The sequence below is a fragment of the Tachypleus tridentatus genome, chromosome 13, assembly GCF_004210375.1.
Source record: "Tachypleus tridentatus isolate NWPU-2018 chromosome 13, ASM421037v1, whole genome shotgun sequence".
Classification (NCBI taxonomy): Eukaryota; Metazoa; Arthropoda; class Merostomata; order Xiphosura; family Limulidae; genus Tachypleus; species Tachypleus tridentatus.
Genome location: NC_134837.1, coordinates 80,324,127 through 80,330,126, shown reverse-complemented (window position 1 = coordinate 80,330,126; position 6,000 = coordinate 80,324,127). Strand labels below are relative to the sequence as shown.

At 34.2% G+C, this 6,000-nt stretch overlaps 1 long non-coding RNA gene across 1 annotated transcript in view; it reads left to right on the top strand.

Moving 5' to 3' along the window:
• Positions 1-353: 353 nt before the first annotated feature.
• Positions 354-6,000, top strand: part of LOC143239817 (uncharacterized) — a 138,305-nt gene continuing 132,658 nt past the window's right edge. Inside the window, exon 1 of the long non-coding RNA XR_013021394.1 lies at positions 354-702. This is a non-coding gene — a long non-coding RNA (uncharacterized LOC143239817). The remainder of the gene's footprint in view (positions 703-6,000) is intronic.

The window sequence follows — 6,000 nt, the reverse complement described above, 5'->3', positions numbered from 1 at the left end:
TAGAAGTGGGTAGTGAAAATTAAAGCCGACCTTCTATTAGTGCCTATGATATGTTGAAAACAACATTTTTTTCTATTATATATTTACATAATTTGTAGCAAAAAACATTTATGTATTCGTACTTTAGACAACGCGATGATAGCTGACAGCAGTCTTCCTTTCGAGTAACATGAGACAGTTATATCATAGTTTCAAACGGGGCTAAAACTTAGTTAATTAGACTCCATAAAATGTCATGATGGAAAATTTATGGAATTTTTTTGTTGTACTGTCTAGAATTTAACGAACAAATTTCATTCGATTATTTTGAAGTGCTTTCTAGAAAACAAAATTATTAAATGGGTTAAGTTTCGGGAAAGTAGGTCTCTCTTCTTCAAGGGTTGATTGAGTGAATTCAACAACCCAAAGGAAAGAAAGCCCACCTTACTGATATACTCAGAAGGTTGGTGTTTACATAATTTTAGATTGGGCGTAACGTTTCCTTACTTTGTTGTTAACTACAAAGCTAAACAATGAGTCATCTGGAATGTGCCCACAACGGGTATCGAAATCTGGTTTTGAGCGTTATAAGCATGCATGTTTTATCCAATAAATATTAGTTTATTCAAGTACGTTTTTTTAACAGCTTTGTTTGAGACTCCAATAATAATTAAAATTAATATTTGGAGACGCTGTCACCCTGGAAGATCCAATATGTAACAGGTAAAACATTCTTAGTTATGTTTTAATTCTAGCCTACTTGATTAATATGCTTAACGCATCTATTTTTATATGATCTTAATGCTATAAGTGGATGTTTTTAACGTCTCGTTCACGTGTTGAAAGAGACACAAAGGTTACACTGGATAACAGACTCACCAAACTTGTTTAGAATACGACGTTATTGTTAAACCAGCTAAATAGACAAAAGTGTATGTAAAGTATTCTGCTTGATTGTTAAACCAAACGTCTCTTTAATGTAATTTTCCTACCACTTTAAATTTGTAGATGATGTTTAGAATGAATTTTCTATTTGCCAGCTTGTTTCTTTCGTTGTTAGCTTGTGCAGACGAAACTGTTTTTTTTTTTTCCGGAAAAGTAGACGCATTTTTATTTTTCATAACACTCTTTGAGATACACGAACTGTTAAATGTGGGTTCGTTACTGAAAGAAATATATTCGATTGGTTATAATAATTTATTCTTCCAGTCCTGATGCTGTAAATATTTTTTTTTATCAATTTGTTTTCCAGCTTGGCCTTGACAATCATCGGGAGCTTGACTTCGCTAAAATTAGTGAAATAATATATTATTTTTTGAACAGGTCATCCAACACACACACAAACAAATTGTTTAAATAAAACACATACTGATTGAAAGATTCACTCATCCATATACCTGTGTACTACAACACAAAATTACTGTTTGATAAAATATTTTTGTCCAATCATTGACTTAGTATGTACACTGTGAGAGTTTCTAAGAACAAGTGACTAAAACAATACTTAAACTAATTATGCAATAATGAAATTCATCATAACAATAATTTTAACAGGTTAAGTACAAAGTGTAATAATGTAATTTATTCTGAAATTATCTTCAAATATGGCTTAAAAGAATTATATAACAATGTAACTCATCATTTCAGTGATCTTCAAACGACTAAAATCCATTTTCAGAATAAAAAAAATCCAGTTATGTTGTTTCAACTTATACAACGCATAAATTATGAATACTAAATACAATCAAACCACAGATTTGAAGTAAGAATGTAATCTAAAGACGGCTGGTATGGGTATTAAAACTTTAATTAGAATAAATTACAGAACAATGTTTCGACCTTCTTAGGCCATCTTCAGGTTAACAAAGAGAGTTAGCAACTGACCATTGCTAGGCACATGTATTAGGCAGTGGCGGATTTTAGGGGCTAATAATTTTTGTTGGCTCTACACCCCACGTAATTTTACATAGAATAAAATTATCAATGGGCCCCCACTAGGATCATGAGCTCTTGGGCTTAGACCCCTTTAGCCCCTACCTAAATATGCCATTGGTCTTATGGAAGAGTGTAAACGAACACTTTTATATCTATATTAATTAATAACCTAGCATCTAACTGCAACGCCCCCTACAATCTCGTACCCATTCAGTTGCTAATTCTCTTTGTTAACCTGAAAATGACCTAATAATGTCTAAACGTTGTTCTGTACTTTATTTTAATCAAAGTTTTAATACCCATACCATTCGTCTTTAGAATACATTATAATAATTTATTGGCTAATTTTAAAAAAAATCATCCAAGAAAACAACGTCTAAAAGTGAACCTGCTGAAAAAAACAGAAGTAGATAAGTTCTCAGATTTTCAAATGAACACCGTAACTCAGCCTGCAAGTGTATCTTTCTGAAGGATTCTTCTGTCAGAAAATATTTTAATAGACTAAATCTACATCAGTTTCTAATTACTTTCTCTGTTCAGCAACAGTTGTAATAGTAATTTAGTGAAGAGTTAGAAAAGGTTATCAAAGGAAACCAGCCAAAGTGTACAACTGTTTGTTTGTTTTAGAATGTTTGGACCCACATACAAAACTTGTAACTAGGCATCGCTGTTTCTAATTTTACACTGACAGGAAGGAAGCTAGTTAACAGCACCCACTACCAATTCTTGAGCTGTTCTTGTTTAACCTAAGTGAAGAATTTGACCGTAACTCTTATAATATACCCTCGGCCCCAAAGGGACGCGAACTGAAACCTTCGGATTCGTAGGAATTTACACTACAAGCAAAACAGTCTTTCACATTTTTTGTGGTTATTTAAACTAGCAGGGAAAAAGATTAATAACAGAAAATATTATACACTTCGAACAGCACAGTGTAATTATTTATGTGTAAAGTGCTAACGTGTTTTTTTTTCTTGTCGCTATCCAACATAGACAAATTTTTTTGAATGATAGTAGGTCACGTCTTTTTACGTGGCAACCAGAAATTCACTTATACAAATAGTTAGCTGATATTTTTCGTAATAAGAACGCTGTTAATGTGTGTCAGTAGTTCACAAAAAAGGTTAAGAGAACAGATCGTGGTGAATCAAGTAAAAGGACGTCCGTTGAAGGTTTTGTATTGTGATTGTGTAAAATCCTACAGTTTCCTTAAGGCTTCAGACTTGTTTCTGTACGTTGAAAATGTTTTAGGGCTTCAATACTATTAAAAACGTGTATGCAATATCACTATAGTCGACGAAAAATATAACAATTGTGTACACGATATAATTTTCTTGAACCGTAATAATACATATACCGTAAACAAGTTATTTATTACGATGAATAAATGAATAAATAAAGACGCAGCTATCAAACGTAAAACGTGTTTGAAATAGATAAATAGCGAACTAAACAAAGCATTATTCAAGTGTAAAATCTCCACAGCTCTGCCCCACCCCCTTCCACAGCGGCACAGTCTATAGACTTCTATTGCTAGAAACCGATTTTCGATAGCTGTGGTGGGCAGAGCACAGATAACCATCTGCGTAGCTTCGCGCTTAACAACAAGCCACGGATATGTGTAAATTGTTCCTTGGTGGGTCAGCGGCAAGTTTACGCTAAAAACTTGCGTAAAACGCTAAACTCCGGAGTTCGATTCTCAATGGTAGACAAGACGCTGGTAGCTCAATATGTAGTTAAAACAAATTATCCTGCACTCATTAAAAACAGTTCCTGCGTGTTGAACAAATTCACGCAAACATTCTGCCATTTTAAAGACACTTCTTTGTGTTTCATTCCTTTAATTACATGATCTCCGCCTGAAAAAAAAAAAAATCTTTATCATTCAAGTCAGCATCTAAATAATCCTCACATGACGAAAGTTATGACATTTTTTAAGTAATAACTGTCCGCACTATCACTCCATATACTCTTGTACTCGAAGGCTAGATCAAAGCAAGGTCGCAGCTTCACGTTATGTTAACGTTATACAATGTATTAAACAATCATGCGCCTCTTAATGAATTTTTATCGCGTTAGTGCAGCCCATCACGTCCCCACTTCATTCCCTGTATCAAATAATAACAGATGATTCTCTACGCTTACTTACATTTAATTAAATTAGACTACCAAGACCTTGTTTCAATTTAAAAGTCATTTAATACTTGATGATAACGGAAGTGTAGCTAGGACTGCCCTGTAACGACGACTGGATCCCATGTTTTTGTCGCTGAGTAATTGGTAAGAAGATAAGCGGTGGCTAGCAATGAACTGAGGAGGGTGAACCGTGTGTACGCAGCCTTGAATATGTATACATCTCTCTATCGTGAGAATCTTTCTGTAAAATCTGTTCATTGTTGTTTCAGGTGTTTCAAACGCTATCTATATACAGTGTCCTGTTTCGCTAAACCATTCATTGTAAAAATATTAATGTAGGAACGCTCTCAGAGTCATCCATGCCTTAATAAAAGGTAATTGTGGAACCGTGATTGTTTCTTTTTTGCATATATTAGTTGGGTTCTTATTTCTAGTTAAACCCAATTAAACTGAACAAAGTTATTAACGAGAATTAAATAAATGTGTTTAACACGGATTTGGCAGGGAAAAACACATAAACACACATCATAACGGATCAGAGATGTCTTTTAAATTAACGAGCAATATATTTTGGCAGAATATCTATTCGAGAAACTTGTGTAGGATGGTTAGATTGGAGTAAATGGTTGGCAGCAGGCCATATTAATGAAGTGAATTGTGGCAGCCAACGAACCTATCATTGTTGTTCCAACAGAAGTAATTTGTTGTTGATAGGTTTTTAAAATAGTAATTCATTCATCTACAAATCTTTCTAAACAATAAACTTTACACGAGAAGAAATATGACGAATTAATGTGTGAGCAACGTTTGCTTAGATACTATTTACTTAAGACCTGTGAGTCATTAGTAAATTTATGGACTTTTAACGCTAAAATTCTGGGTTCGATTCCCTGAGGTTGGCAGCGCAGAAATAGCCCATTGTGTAGATTAACACCAATAAAAAAAGGAGAAAAATTTTAGATTTCTACAGCAGCTTCGCCTGTGAAAAATTAACAGATAAAAATGCATGATTTTGAGAAATCTCTAGAGTGTTTTAGTAAAAAAAAATTCTGATGGCTCAGTGGCAATTGTGAGGGCTTATAACACTAGAATATAATGCTCAAACACTGCAATTGTCACAGCATAGATAACTTATTGTTCAGTTTTCTTGTTTAATAACAAATAATATTTTGTAGGTTAAAAGGTTCGTAAGATATAGACATTCCTCATAACTTACTTCATCCACTTAAGGATTAGACACCTTCTTGAAGCCACCAGTCTCATGTTGCAGCCACCAAAAAAACAAAATATTTTAATGAAAAATATCTGTGAAGAAAACACATTAACTGTCTTCAGAACTTTTACATATCTGCAATTAACCGTCCTTAATTTCGAATTAATACTCTAGAGGGAAAACAAGGTTTTTGGTTTTGGTTTTGAATTTCGCACAAAGCTACTCGAGGGCTATCTGTGCTAGCCGTCCCTAATTTAGCAGTGTAAGACTAGAGGGAAGGGAGCTAGTCATCATCACCCACCGCCAACTCTTGGGCTACTCTTTTACCAACAAATAGTGGAATTAACCGTAACATTATAACGCCCCCATGGCTGAAAGGGCGAGCATGTTTGGCGCGACGGGGATGCGAACCCGCGACCCTCAGATTACGAATCGCAAGCCTTAACACGCTTGGCCATGTCGGGCCAGAGGGAAAACAACCAGTCAAGAACACTCACCGCTAACTCTGATTAAGTTAGTAGATTTTCTTTTAATTTTTGAGGTTTTTTGTGCAGGTGCATGCAGATATATATGAGGAATGTTTGTTGTTGTTTTTTTTTAATTTTGAAAAGACATCGCCCAGTACAACTAATATAGTTTACCTCTGTCATTAAAATGTGAAGACAAGAAGAAATGACATCTAAAAGTAGTCTAATATTTACACGATGTTGGTTGGAGTTTAAGAAAACTTATAAAAA